The following is a 16,080-nucleotide window of genomic DNA, read 5'->3' as shown; positions in this document are numbered from 1 at the left end:
TTTCAGGTTTTGTAATGTGTTCTTAAAAACTCAGCCATTGTTCTGTTGATGGCTGTTCTGTCTGAATAGATTTTTCCTTTTGGCTCAGAAGCAAGGAAGAGTCCAAATTGCCTTTCCATCTAACAGCTCCTAAGGAGGTGTTGAAACAGGAAACTACATAAATAAGGAAATGAGCTTCAACTTTTCTCTATTAAGCACAAGATTTGGATTAATTCAGTCCTGAAAGGGAATATAGGATTATTGCACCTCAGATAAGGAGTCTGGTCTCTTTGTCTGAAACCTGAAGAATCTCCAGACAAATTCAGCTCCCTGAGAGTGTAGAAGTACTTATCACACTGGAAAGAAAAATAAGAAAAGAGACAAAGAACACAAAGGGCATTTCAAAGAGACAACTTCCTAAAGGTGCTGTTCTGTAAGCATGTTATAACTAGAACGAAAAAAAAAAAATGGCAGTGGACAGTGAAATAAATGCCATGAGACACAGTTCTGGGACATGCTCAGTGTCTACAGATCATTTCCTGGTGCATATCACCATCACTTGTGTAGCAATTTGCTACTATTTCTTTGTCCTCTGGTATCCTCCAAAAAGGCTCAAATGAAAATCTATGGTTCTTATAGAATGTCTAGTTCAAAAGAGTCTGTCCTGTTTAGTGCCCCAGTTCTGTACAAAAGAAACACAGAATAGTCTTGACTACAACTGCTGTATCAAGAGATGTATGCTTCAATTTCTTAGAATTTAATGACCTTCCAGGTCAGTGCTTGTAAAAGAACATGGCAAACTTCTGTTTTAAATCTTCTACCTAATCATTTTGTCAAGTTTCCTCTGCTTCTTCAACTGTGAGTATGGAACTTTTACTCATTATTTCTCATATTTTCCCTGTCATTTGTGATTATGTAGGCCTATATCCCAGTTACTTCTTTTGTGACCTAAGCAACCTTTTACAATCTAATTTATTTTATGCAGTATTCAAAACAGGGGAAGAGAGTTACAGCACAATGAAATAATAGAATTCATCACAGAATAATGATGTATCCTGTTTTATTATCTATTCCCTTCCTAGTCTTTCCCATCTTTCTAGTTGCCTTTTCAACTGTTGAGTATTAAGACATTTTGTAGCATACCTTTGCAGATATCCTGTATTTGTTTCCTAGTTTTGTATAACTGAGGATGTGGAATTACCTCCAGCCTGTCTCCTCACTCACTTTTACTACTAACAAATTTTAATTTTTTTATTATTTAAAAGAAAACTAAAAATCTCAAGTTATTGTTGTATCACTTAATTTCTTTGCAGAAACAGCCTATGAATTTGTTGAGTAGTGCTGATCCAAGCACTTCCAAAGATCCAAGTGGATGATGTTAAAAACTCCTCTCAGCTGTAAAACCTGACCATTGACCATTTTTCAGCCCACATAATAATGACTGACCAGATCACCCACATTTCTGACTCCTTCTGAGAACTAAAATATATGTCTGTAAGACATGGCCTCCATATACCCTCTACATGGCAGCTCTTTCCCAGTATATCATGTTCATTCACATATGTGCTGCTAGGTTAACAGTTACCACCTGCACATAAGGCAAAAATTCGTCAATTTAGGTCAGACCTACAGCCCTTTTTGAAAAAGGATTCTAATTGCTGTATATCCAGTGCTCAGATAAGAGAACAAATTTAAATTATAAACTATATAAGGCCACTAATAGTTTACATTCTTGACTAGGGTGTTACTAAAAAACAAGTCCAGAAAGGAAAATAATTTTACACAGACATATCTATAGCACTTTTTGTTTTCTTACTTTTTAGGACAGTCTTACAATGGCCATACCTGCCATATACTCACATTAAATTGCTCATGGAATAAAACACACTTTACCCTGAATGAGATAATCATAACCTTGGCTTTAATATCAGGCATCTTTATTATCTGGGGTTTTTGTAGTAGCAGGAACAACAAGCACTTCCCTGTGATTTTCTGAACTTTTCTTTGACCCAATTTATTACCTGGACTTTCTCTTTTGGAAAAGGTAACAAACTTGAGGTATCTGTTTGATGTTCAAACTCCTTGCTCATACTGGCAAGAAGAGACATCCAAAGTGTCTTTCACTCTAGAACATGTGAAGTCCAGTAAATTTACATATGGAAAGAAAACCATGTGGTTGTACTGTTTATCACTGAAAAGCTGAGGTATAGAACAGTTCCACAGAGGCAAATTTACAGTACCCAACAATTAAGTGAAGAGCTTATTAAGATCTATTATTCCTCCCTCCACAAATTCTCATGGCACTTGTTCTATTTCAGGGAAGCCACATAACGAACACTAAGCATCACCAAATGTTTTCCACACTCAAATATATACTTGAAAGGTATAAATTATTATTAGGCAACTGTTTCCCATAGAAATTGAATGAGATTTGGTACTCTCTTTCCCTGCTTACTTTTAAAACTTCACATTGAATATGTGTCCATGAAAAGAGATACATCACCTAAGATCTTGATTTACCTCATTCCTAGTGCTGAAATTCAATGAGAGAATACATCTCAGTGCAATAGACACATAAAACTAAGAAATCTTTCCAGCTTTGTGAAAACCAGTGCTTTGCTGGCATATATTCTATCTATTGCATTGTATACATGCTTGTATTTTATGATTCAGCCACTCTTCTTTCCAGCTTCATAAATGACAATAAGGAAGCACCTTTCCTTCCTAGAAGACACAAAATGCCAGCTAACATAGGGCACATTTGCCATTTTATACTGAAACACAAACAGCCTGCAGAGAAAGGCAGCATTGCTTCCTAGATCTTGTTTGCAAAGAGGCAGCAGAGCCTGAAATGATGATTAGTTTTTTTACTGTAACATTAGCTGGTATAGCAAATTTTACTTTAAAAATAAACCATACTGTTCTCCCTATATATTCCAAGTAAGCATGGAGCATGTGGGAAAGACACCCCCACACCCAACACTGACAAGGAAAGCTGTGCTATTTTGTGGTCTCTTGTATGACAAGAATTAATTTTATTACTTCATTATCATGTCTTAATCAATATTATCTTTACATGTTAAAAAATAACTCCTTTTCTTGACCATCCCCCTTTTAACTATTTTTGTTACCCCCAATAGGCTTGCCTTTCCAGAGTCAAGACATTTATACCAGAAACTACATAGCAGCAATAACAGAGAAGTTCACCATTTACAATAAAAAAAAATATTTTAGCCAGCAGGATTTTTTAGTAACAAATAGTGCTGGGCATTTCAAAATCCTTACAATATTTAGAAACAGGAGATTTTTAACTACCTGATTGACAAGGACATTTTCTTTCATGGTTTATGAGGTGAATAATTAAAATTTTAAGTACATATTATAGGTGAAATTAATGTATCAGTCAATAGTCTGCCATCAATACAAGTGCAAGCCATATGATATAGGTCCCTGAGCGATTCCTTGGTGTAATAACTTGCTGGCACAGTGAGGAAGCCTGCCACATGGGGCAGAGATCCCAGGAGAGTGGAGATCCCAGGCTCCTGGTGCTGGGGGACAGTTTGCTGCTGCCCCTCTGCTGCAGCACCACCACTTGAGCACAGCCAGGCTCTTGCAGGCTGATCCCAGACAAGGGGCTGTGACTGCCCCATCCAGCAATGGAGGGGACTGTGCTACTCACCAGGTGAGCTCTGTAAAGAAAGACAACCCCTGCAACTGGTTGAACTGTGCTCATTAATCCCGAGTGTCATCATGCAGATGTGACACCCTGAAGAAGGGTGTCACCTGGATAAGCAGCTCTTTAAGGTCTGTTATGATTCTGTTCATCCAGTTCTGTTAACATCTTATTTTCTTGCTCTTCTGGGGTTTTAAAGGACATTCAGAATTCCTCCAGTGTGTTTCTTGAACAATTTCATTCTTCATTAGAGCAATATTTTATCCTATCAGAACTGATCAAAATTCCCATGCATTGTAATCTAGAAATTCACTCACTGTAGAGAGGGTTTGCACAAGGAGAAAAGTGGCTTTGATGTCAGTCAATCACTTTTTAAACTAATCTCTCCTGCGTCCAGCGTTACTGTTTAGCTGCTGTTGCTCCTGTCCTGCTGATCTCTTTGGCAAGGTCTCTCTGTGTGTGTTTAGCTGCAACTTATGAACCATGTTAAGTACAGGAAAGGTGTAGAGGCATCTGTGGAGTGAAGAATAGATGATCATAAAGTAGGAGAAACTAGAGGAAGCAATCAATAGCTGTCAGCCCAATAATGATGCCCTTCTACAATCTCATTCCACAGGCATTTGCCCAGTATGACACTGTGGATGCAAAAAAGCATGGAGACTGTCCAGTACCTACATTCCTCTAGCAGCCCACCATTGGCCATGCAATAATGTAATTTTATCATTTACTCAATCCCATCTTGCACAACAGACACGGAGTTATACATACATGAATCTATTTGGCAAAAATCAACCAGGAAACTAAGATTTTGCTGAAAGGAGAATCCCAGTATTTATCTTGCATCATTTCATTTGTCAATTTGCTGCATGCAACTCCTGCCAGTAAAAACTACACTTTAGGTTAACAGAAGAAAGTGGTATTTAATCAAAGTCTTTGTTTTCAGAACCACCTCCTGAATATATTTAATTTTAAAAAAATATTCTCTTTGATATTGACAATATTAACACTTTGAATAGAAGTATTGTATGCTCCCATAACAAAATCATTATCTTTTAACTGATCTCCAATTCCTTGAACACTGGTTTTTAAAACCAGTTTCTTGATGCTACCCCCAGACTTTGGATTTCAGTATCTAGGTATGGCATAATCCTGTGCAATGAAGTCAGGATCCTTTCCTTTTTTTGATGGACACAATGTTCCTGAGAAAGGACGGTAATTTCCAAATGTATGTGTGGCAGCTCCAAGATCAAAACATTTTCAAGAACTGGGGTCCTTCTCATATTTCTGAAATTCTGAAGTTGGCTGACCTGTTTGTGTGGTTACATTTTTTTTAGTTGCTTTGGGTTACTTTCTCCTTCAAAATCTATATATAAACAAACAGCTTAAGTGTAAATTTGACCCTGTGGAAACAGAATAAAGAGTTATTGATGACAGAGTAGACAAATCTATTTTCTTTGTGAGCACTTTATTGGCTTGTGAAAATTTGTTTGAGCAGCATATTCTCCACTGTGACATTCAGATTTCTAAGCTCCAGGGTCCACAAAAATTGCATGCCCTAGAATTTGTACAGGGGATGTTTTAAAAAAAGAAAAAAGCTTAGGAGTGATAAAAACAATTAGCTATTGCAGAGGTACATGAGAAATTGTGATTTCAGCAGCTAAGGTTGAAAATCCTTACAGGATTTATTCCAAAACCCAATGGAGCAGCTCCCTGGTGGTAATGAAATCAGTGATATTTTAATGATCACAGGAAAAGCATCAAATGAGGACTGATTTACAACTGGATGACAACAGGGTGACAGAGCAGAGGCTGAGTGGACTTTGCAGATTGGATCAACAGACTAGTTGGGAACCAAGGACTGCCACTGCAAAGGTTGCTGTGGGCTCACAGCACTATGCTGACAGTTCAAGCAGGTCTAAAGGAGGCTGCTGCTTAGAGCTGGAGAGCTGAGGCAAAGCAGTAGATACTGATGGGCTACTCTTAGATACTCCCAAGACAACATTTTAGGACTGAGATTACTTAACAAAATTTCATGACACCTGTCCGCATGATACCTGGCTCTAATGCTGCTATTAACTACTCAGAGACAGAAGCAGTACATTTCCTGAACAGACAAGACAGAAAGCCATTAGAAAATCCTGGATTCTGTTTTTAGCAATAGTTATGAGGTTACAGCTGTTTTCAAGTAAAGCTTTTCCATTTTGGGAGAAATGTTACTACAGCAGAATCAACTTTCTCTGGCCTTGATGCAAGACACCCTCTTAGTTAAATCTCAAAATTCTGTGGAACTCAGGCAAATATGGGTGGCCACACATTTTCTGTAGTGAAGCAGACACTAAAATATAAGGATAGAGAATGAAAGAAAAAACAATGTGTTGATAATGAGAAGTATTCAAAGTGATCCATATGCATATCTGTGACATCTCAGATGAGACACTTCAAGCCTCCTCTGCTGGTGATCATCAGTAAACACCATGGTGTTTTGTACATGTCACACTGAAGGTCACCTTAGGTTTAATTACACCATCTCAAGTTTCCCCTGTAGTGTCATCTAGAGAAGTTGTTTTTACTTACTCATCTGAAAGAAAATACAGCTTTTCCTCTGAAGATACAATGCAGAAGTTGTGGTGGTTCAATAGAGGGACTAACTGCATATCATTTGTAGGATCCTGCTAAAATAGTTCAGATAGGAGAGAGAGAGGAAAATTAATCAAAATGGAATGAGCAGGTCAAAGCTGCAGTTGATCTGCTCAATCCCCATCACTTGTTATTCCATCAATCAGACATAATTTGTAAATGTAGACATGTTCTAAGGCAAAGCACAGACAAAAATAAGCAGTCAATGAGGTGTATGTAACCAAATGCAACCTAAACTGCAATGATACTTTAAATCACCTCCAGCATGGGCATTACTAATTTGAAACATGGTTTGAAAGTGATGAAGCCAGAAAACAGAAAAGAAATTTGCTTGAACATCCAGACCTAGAATACACATCTAGGTGAATAATATGATCTCTTGACTCCTAATTCAAGACCCCTAACTACTACGGCCTTTAGATTGCAAGAGCAGTTTGAAGGTATTGTGGGGTCTTGTGTCCAAGTTGCCTTTGCCAGAGAAAGCAATGGGATAGCTTGTAGTGAGTGGACAAACCAGATGATCCACAAGGACTTAACACAAGGTTTTTTCTGTATTGAGAGTACCTACTAAGCTCATTCCATACGTGTTTAGGAAGGTAAGTTATTAACTTACCTTCCTAGGAAAGGGAGGAAGAGGAAGCAAGAGGAAGCATGCAGGTCCATGTTTCCCCAGTTGCCACATGAGCCCTCAGGGAGAACCACAAGGGAATCAGCACATGCAGTCATAGTCAAATCCCCATCTGTGGGAGCTGAAGAACAGTTTTTCATTATCATGTTTTTATTGTTTGACTTTGTTCCTTCATATGCTCTGGTCTTCTCCATAATAGGAATTATCACATGACTACAAGAAAAGGCATTTTGACTATTAATTCCATCTTGTCAAAACTATAATCTGCCAGCTCTTGAGCTGATTCACAGGCACCCTGTACAATTTATTACCATGGCACCACCTGAAGGATTACAGGATGCCAACTCTCATGGCTCATTATGCAGCATCTATCTCAGCACATAAAGACTTCCTGCAATGTTCCTGAAAGCTATGGGAGATAACAGTAACTTTAAAAAGCACAGTTCTGTGAGATGTTGCTTTTTGTTTAATGTACAGTTGACAGTCAAATACATTCTGTTCTAAGCCTCCAGTCCCTAAGGAGCTAAAACTACAATAATTTTTCACAAAACATTGGCAAGGAGTTCTCATTTTCACCTATAGCCTCAGGAATCATGGGCAGTCAGTTTACCTAGTAGCTCTGGTGAGCACAAGAGTTTCTGGAAGCATTCAATCCAATGCCTAGGACTTCCTAATTTAAAATAAAAAGTTATAAATGCATAATACTGCAAAAGAATTTTCCACTTTAAGACCTAACACAAGTGAAGCATTATAATGTAAAAGTCCTGGAGAAGTTGTCTTTAGAAAAATCATGTAATATAGCTACTGGTGCACCCTGAGTCATACTTGAGCAGGAGATATGTTGTTGGATAAATCATCTGATTAGTCTGATGGCATAACATGAAATAAAGAAGTTTGGACAAATGCTTTAACAAGTGATCAGCAAGAACTGAACGCCGCTGTTGGCATGTTGGGTAACAACTTACCCGGAACCCTCTATGTAGGAATTTGCATCTTTTACAGAAATCACCACTCTAGACAAATATTCCTCAAAAACATGTCTGTTAACCTTTTAAATGTTTCGTATCTCTAATTCTATCCATGACATGTACTTTCCTCAGTTGGCACTTAAGTAAACCAACAAAACCTTACATCAAAAACACAGCTGCTTCTTATCTTTAGAGTCTGAGAAATTGTTTGCTCATACTCAGGATCCAAGACCATACTCAGGGTCCAGCAGAGTGTTGTGTGGCTCCTTGAGATGCCTCTTAATACAGCTATAGTGCCCAGAATCTTGCCTACTCACCAAAAATATACTGAGCTTGTCACTGCACTATCCCAGCAGACAGAGCACCTGGGTTTAGGTATTTAGTACATTTATGAGGAGGAGAACAGGTCATGCTCATTCGCATTAGACTGAGCTGACATTTTCTGCATTTCCTTGCCTGAAATAATTCACACTATTAATGACAATGGTTTTGGAGCTACTGGAAAGTACATTTATTTCCTCTTGAAGAGACAGTTTCTGAAGATACTGTGACCTTCATCTGACAGCATAAACTAGGACCATTCAAGTGGTTATTGCTAAAAAAAGTGTAAATATACAACAGATGTACCCACCAACAGTCACTGCACTGCTCATGTAGCAGTGTTTTCTAGAGTTCTTCTCTGACAGGAAAAACCCCAACAGTGCTGTTTTTGTAGCTCTGATGATATGGAAGGTGAGGTTTATCATTAGTTGGAGTTTTGTTGTTGGTTTGTTTTGATTTTCCTTTCTATATACAGGTTCTCTTTAAAAAAAAACAAACAACCTTTCAGAGACAAAGATCTTTCTTTCGGTAGAACATCCTTTAACCAGTGCATCCATCTATGCCCATTTGTGCCCAGATTTTTCAAAGAGGATGAGATATTCACCATCACACTTCACCTGTTGCTCCAGTCTCTGTGCTCCATTTCTTACCTTTAATTCTATGTTTACCTCTTGAGACAGGTACTGATCTTCTTTGCCAGACTACAAAGCCTTAATTTCGCCACTGCTACACAATCTCCATGGGAAAATTTCTTGTTGGCTTTAGTGTGACAGGTGGCCTGGCCAAATTCTACTTGCTCTGGTCTTTCCCGATACTCCAACCTCCCCATACCCTCCTAGACTTTGGGGATTTTTTTTTGCAATAATTTTAGCCGAATTCAACCAAGCAGCAAGTGATATACACTGCTGGAGAACAAAGCCATTTCTCTCATTACCTGTCTGACAAGTGCTGTGCATCTGGGGCAGTGTCAGAGGGCTGCAGTCCTTCCTGGCAGGGTTCATGCATGGCGCATTCAGACCCTGCTTCCCTCCAAAACTTGTCAGTTCAGGGCCATTAGAAGTCCTGGACCAACTGTGAGAAGTTCCATCATTCAAAGCGAAGGTCACTCATCTCTGGCTGTCAGCAATTCTCCATGCTCCACTACCCAGCAGCAATGCAGAGAAGCAGCCATCATTTGGCTAATGAAGACAGTCAAAATTCCCCTGGTATTTCCACTCCTTTAAGACTTAGATTTATTTCTAGTAAAATGACTCCTCATCTTAAACCATTTGTCTATATTTTTAATTGTTATTTTTGGCAAGTAGTAACTTTTTCCATGAAACATTTTTGAAAGAACACTTTAGCATAAAATTACTGATACTTAAGATTTTAATAGGAATTAGCATGGGAAATGTTTTAATAAACATTTCTGTGCAGCAGCTCTTATTCTGAATGCTTAGAACAGAAAGCTCCAAATATCCACAAAGAAAGTAGAAAGGATTCCTTTCATAGCAATTTAAACTATTTGTCATTTTGTCTTTCTCAGTGTCAAAGGAGTTTTAAAAGATAGTTTAAGTAAATGACTTTATAACCTATAACAAGGCCACACTGTTCCACTATTTTCACCCCTTTCAGACCAATGGCTTTTCTTACCTGTGCACATACATTTTTCTAAGCATGATTTCTCTATCTGTCAGGTAAAAAAAATGCAAAATGCCTATATATATATATATATATATATATATATATATATATATATATATGCAATCTGAGAAGATACTGAAAATAGAAATTGCAGTTTCTTCCAATCCAATCAGAAGATACTTCATACACTTCATAAAGAAACAAAGATGGAGTCACAAGCTTCTACCTTCTGGCATGGATATTTATCACACAGGATACACCCTGCTTCTACCTCAGAAAAATATACCATACTTATTGGTGAAGCAGTGCTAGCTCTGATCACTTTATTCCTCATATCTTCTAGACAGCACACTGTTTATTCCTTGTACTTGCTTTACCACAACATCATAATAAAACTCAGTTGCATATGGCTCATGATCTACAGCAGAATTCAGATCCCTTCCTTCCTACTGAGCTGTTTCCTGGCTGGTACCTCCTTCCCACACCAATGGTTTAACAACAACAACAAAAAAATAAAATTATTTTGAAGTTTCATGGTTTATTTTGTCTTTTTTTTCCTCCAAAGTATACTCATTCACCCACAAAACCCCATAATTTCTACTGTAAAAATCAGTTTCTTAAAGACATTAGCCCCATTAAAAAAACCAAAATTCCTTCCTAACATAACTATAATTTTCTAATTCTAGCTGTCTTGACAGGATGTGACAGGCCTCAGTCTGTCTCCAGTGTTCCTCAGCCTCCTTTCCTTTCTTTTAAAGACCTTGCCATGTCTATTTGCCCTTTAGCTTCCCCTGCCACCTGGCTTTCCTAAGCATAACCACATTCCCTTGAAGATCAGAGAAGGAGGCAGATTCACATTGTGCCACCTGTCTCTGGGTGCCAATGGCTCTGGGAGTGCTTGCTAATTGCAGGCAGCTGTACACATCCCTCCTTGCCCTGCTACCTGTGACAGTGTGCTGTCACATCTTTACATGCTGCCTGATCCACTGACAGGGAAGTGGCTCGAGGCGCCTGACAGTCTTGCTGTCTCCCTGTCTGCACAGGGTTAAGATCTGGCTGGTGGGAACTCTGTGACCAGGCACCACCCTTAGTAATGTGAAACCCCTCAAGGCTCCCAGTCCTTCCTGCTCCTTACAGAGCTTACAAAACTTCACATAATCTGCTTACCAAACATTGTCTGCAAAGGGCTTTTGGGAGCTGGGAGTAGAAGTATTTTAAAAGGGTCATCAAATAGGTTACTGTCTTGAAAGGAATTAGCCCTCTTCTGTTGCTCAGCTTCATCTTGCTATCTTCCTTGACTGCTCTGCAGAAAAGCTATTTAAACTCCACTTAGCACATAACATAGTCACACTTATATTTTCGTGGACACATACCATGTTCTGTTACATTAAACTTACCACAAGCCATTTTTTCCTAAAGAGAATATCCTAGGAGGACATTTGAGCTCTCTTCAGACCAAATCTATCGTCCACCATAAAGGACTATATGCCTTCATGCAGTAAACTTTTAGGGCTTTCCTCTCTCACTGTTTCCTAATTGAGCAGCTAAGACTGGCAGAAAAGATGATCTTGACAAGGCATATATTGGCCAGCAAAACCTAAAGAGCTTTTTTTCCTACCTGCAGTAGATGTGGCTCTGAAATCTGCGCCATGGCAAAACCCCTCTTTGGTGAATACCCACACAATTGAAGGAAACTGCTTGCTCTGTGAATGGCCTGATGGATATCTGATGTGTGGAATAAAGATGTTCAATGGAAAATCTGGAAGACCAGGCTGGAGGAAATGAAAACATGTGCCATGGTCTTTGATTGTTCCTAGTAGACAGATAATTCTGCAATATATAGACAAGGGTGTTATTGTGCCCTCAGGACCAAATAGACTGATGCACTTTATCCCCAACAACATGGATTAAAGTCAATGGGACATCAGTTGAAGAGGCATAGGAGTAGGTGGAAGAAAACCTAGCAAGGGGGATGATTTTTGTTCTGGCTGAGGAAATGAGAGACTTGGATAAGCTGCAGCAGGGGAGGTAAAAATAGAAAGGTTATAGCTTTATCCAGATCACTGGGAAACAAAATGGACTTAAACAGCTTTTTCTTTTCTCCACGGGAGGGTGTTTGAGGGTGGAAGGGTGCAGAGGCAGAGAAGCTAAAGTTTACAACCAGAACTATACTGACAAATTCTATAATAATCTCAAGAGAAATATAAAATAGGGGAATAACTTGTTTAGAATCGGTACAGCAGGAAAACTATTACCCAGTTAGAGTACAGAAGGAATAGGACATTGAATCACAACAAAGTGGAATACTCAAAAGAAAAGTAATACTTTTTGTCATTTATGTATTTAGAGGGTGAAATGCTCTTCCTCAAGATATCATAAATACCTTACATTAGACAAGTTTCTGGGCAGGATTAGAGTCTCATGTAAAGAGAACACCTAAGAGTTTCATTCAAATATAATATTCCACATATTTATATGAAGGTTTGATTTAGGATGTATAGATCCTAATATGTATAAATCCTATACATATAGATATGTATAGATACATCCATATGTCTTTCTTTTATATATATATATGTGTGTGTGTGTTTGTGTGTGTATATATATATATTTATATATATTTAACGTGAATTTTGAAAGGATATACAGCTTTATCCACCAGTAAATCAGCTAACCACTCATTTAAGGGAAAGGATATTTTCTGTCTCAGCTATTTATTATTTACATTTTTTTCACAGTAAAATTTATTCAGGACTGTTTTCAATACTTGTTGGGTCTTCATTCATTAACTGAAAGGGCTCAGAAACTAGAAGTTATCTAGATATACGAGAACAGGGGTGTGGAAAAACCTGAAACTCTATTTTAAAAAAGTTCACAATTCACTTCGGTATAAAGTTGCTCCCCATTTTGTAAAAAGATGTTTCTGATCAGAGCTATATAAAGTCCTCAATTACAACAACAACAATAACAAAAACAACAACAACAAATAGTAATAATAATAATAATAATTATTATTATTGTTGTTGGTGTTATTATTATTATTTCTTCTGATTGTTTTGATTTCAATCAGGAGAGGTTTTATTTGTTTTTATTATTGCCAGAAGGCCAGAAGGCTGTGGCCAAGATCCTAGTGTTATTTGATACTACCTCATGTCATTGCCAGGGTGGGAGAAAGGAAACCATCAATACAGGCTTATTATTGAGGGCTGTGTAAATAATTTCTGTGTCTTATATCTTTTGTTATTAATATTCGTCCTGTTACTGTTCATTTTGTTATCTCTTTGCTGTTTCCAGCAAATTGTTTTATCTCACCCACTCAGCCAGTAGGTGACCTTTGCCTCCAGCCTTCAACTCCATCCCACTGCAGTGGAAAGGGAGAAGGGAAAAACGGGGTCGGGGGAGCAAAGGAGACAGAGGCAGTGTGATTTTGGTGAGTCTCAATGGGGGCACTGAATTAAGGAATACCATTCCGAAACCATTACACTGATCCGTTTTTATCATACTTAGTAGAAACAAATTTTTGTTTTAAACTTCCATTAGACAGAGGAAGAAAAATCAATAGCAAGAGTAGAGAGTGGCAGACTGTATGTTTCCTAAGTGAGATAAGAGATATTGCAACTAACCACAGGTATTTTTATCTGAGTTCATTTCAACCATCTTTGGTCTCATTTAATGTATAAAACCACATTGAATAGGTACTAAAAATGTACACAGAGTGATTTCCAAGCCTTAGGAACAAATATTTAAACAAGCAGAGCTGTTTACTCAGAACCAAATGCCAAATACCACGTAGTCCACCAGGGAGTAACTGGTACATTTCCACAGAAAAGAAGTTGAAAACTTACTATTAAATATTGCACAAGAGAAAGGATTGCTTTTCCTTGGGCCACCATCCCCCACAAGTGCACACTGGAGCAGTGTCATCTGGTTTTGCCTGTACTCTACCAGTATTGTATCAAGATTATGGACTTCTTTTGTCCTTTCACTGGCTTCCCTTACCACCAAAACCAGACTACAATGTTTGTCAGTAGTCAAAGTTTAAGTTCCTTTCCCCCTTCTTCCTCCCCAGGACAATATAAGTAGAATGCTTTCAAGACTGTTTTAAAATAAGTTAGTCTGTTCATTTGAAAAGGAAAAAATCTTGTAATGGAATAATTAGGGGCTGTGTTTTGCCTAACAATGGACTCTTACAATATGCAAAACATGCACAAAAGATGAGTCCCAAGAGGCACCAGTACCTGCTGTAGGGCAGGGCTGTGTACACACAACTGATTTTGCCCTCCAGCTGCCAATGCAACCCCCATGCCAAGAGAGTTAATCAAACCCTAACCCAGTAAATTGCATAACATTCATATTTCCTAGAAGAGGCAGTTGTGTCAGTGGCAACCAGACACCAGCAACATGTAATTTGTCATTAATGGACACAGCTTGATGGCATTCATGGCCAGCTTCAGGAACTTAACTCAAGAAAAATTCATTCACATAAATATGACAATCAAGGAAGGCAATCTCTCCTGTGCCAAGTGAAGAATAAAAGGGTTATTTAAATATGAATTCATATGAATGTTATAGGTTTGGCTTAGCTTTGCAGAAAAAACCCTGTTTATGCATTTAAAATAATTACATCAGGTGGTTTCTTCAAAGTGTCATTTATTTGACATGCCCATACAATGAACTAGGGGAAATACTTTCAGAGCAGAGAGAAGCTCATTGCTTTTACCCTGAGAATGCAGTTACCAAATCTTGTCATGATAGTTGGTATCTTAGTTCCTGCATCCTTAATAAAAATATTATAATAATACATACCACAGAGAAATATCTCAAGTATGAGAATATGCTCATATGAGGCACCTGAAACAGAAAGGCTCATTTCTGCATATCATACTAGGGGACTCATTCATGACCCTCACAAGACTATAGATGATCACTGCTGTTGGACCTTTTCCCACAAAGAAAGAGTATTTTTTCAAGATGTATTTCAGATTAAGACCATCTGGTACCAGAAAACCACCCAGCACTGCTAAATTCCTTCCTTTAAAAGTATTAACAAGTTTTCTTCTGTTATACATACATTTTTCCCAAACACCACTACCTATTTTTGGGATGATTTAAGCCTGAGAACTAAATTAGTTCTAATGTATTTTGTCGCTTTGACACATCATTACATGAAACAGGGTTGTGTTTGATCAGTGAGGAGAATCACCAAGTTGCATAACAATCCCATTCTTCTCTCTTCTTCCAGGCAGAAAATCATACCTTACAGGTTGTGGGTAAGAAATGCTGGTAGCATTGGAAATGCAAACTTATTTGCATAGTCCAAGATGTGAACTCCAGCCTTTCATCTAACACAGGGAATGGCAAAGAAAATGTTCAGTAGGGCTCTGGAAATTTGCCAAAACATGCATAAATATCTTCACATCTGAATTACTGTAAAAAACCATGCATCTATTTTGGAGACTCCACTCACTGGTCTGCTTTAGGTTAAAGGTGTGGAGCAGTGAAGTGACAACAACTCATCTGCAAATACCTGTTCCTACGTTACATGGTTGCAGGCTGATGCCAAGTGTAATTAAGACAAGCCTTCTAATTTACATTACTATGGCTAGGAAACACATATGTTGGCCACACAGATGCCCAAACCTGGAAAGCAGTGCTAAATTTATTCCTAAGTAACCCACCAGTGCAATGGTGATTGAAGAAGCTCCAGTAAAAAGCAGAAGGGATGGAAAACAGTCTTCAGTTTAGACAGCAACCAATACAATGCTATAAACACGACAGCTGAACTTTAAAAAAAAAACCAACAAATAGCTAGGCACAAAAAGTTTGAGGATACAATGAATACAAAATTTTGTATTGCATGAGATCTTAGAAATAAGGTATGAATTTATAAGTGTTCCAATACTTATGGAAAAGTTTGCTCATTCTCTCACCCTGTGAATTCTCAATTCATCTTTTGGTTCATCTACAAAATCCTACCTGCAACTGACTGTTTACTTTTGAGTTCAATTTCTTGTTAACTACTCAGGAAAGAGAGTTACCAAATATCCAGCAAGAGAAAAAAGTAACAGGCAAAAAGAGGCCAAAAATATTAATTTAAAGACTTCTTCAGATAAATATCTACACATACATTACCTGCCAATATATTGAATCAGTGACAGATTTGCAAATTTGACCTAAATAAAAACAGGAATTCACCTGCAGCAAATGTGTCTGCAACTAATACTTTGGTGAATTGTGCTCCACAGGGCAAT

The 16,080-nt window shown here is 38.0% G+C and overlaps 1 long non-coding RNA gene across 2 annotated transcripts in view; it reads right to left on the bottom strand.

Moving 5' to 3' along the window:
* Positions 1-2,190: 2,190 nt before the first annotated feature.
* Positions 2,191-16,080, bottom strand: part of LOC135298204 (uncharacterized) — a 30,000-nt gene continuing 16,110 nt past the window's right edge. Inside the window, exons 2-4 of one of the 2 annotated variants that reach the window (XR_010360213.1) lie at positions 6,903-7,038; positions 6,227-6,324; positions 2,191-4,165 (exon numbers count right to left, since the gene is read on the bottom strand). This is a non-coding gene — a long non-coding RNA (uncharacterized LOC135298204). The remainder of the gene's footprint in view (positions 4,166-6,226; positions 6,325-6,902; positions 7,039-16,080) is intronic. The other variant, XR_010360214.1, reaches the window with a different exon arrangement.

The sequence above is a fragment of the Passer domesticus genome, chromosome 3 (genome assembly GCF_036417665.1).
Source record: "Passer domesticus isolate bPasDom1 chromosome 3, bPasDom1.hap1, whole genome shotgun sequence".
In the NCBI taxonomy this organism is placed as follows: Eukaryota; Metazoa; Chordata; class Aves; order Passeriformes; family Passeridae; genus Passer; species Passer domesticus.
The sequence above is the reverse complement of the archived record's forward strand: the minus strand, read 5'-3'. Positions and strand labels throughout refer to the sequence as shown.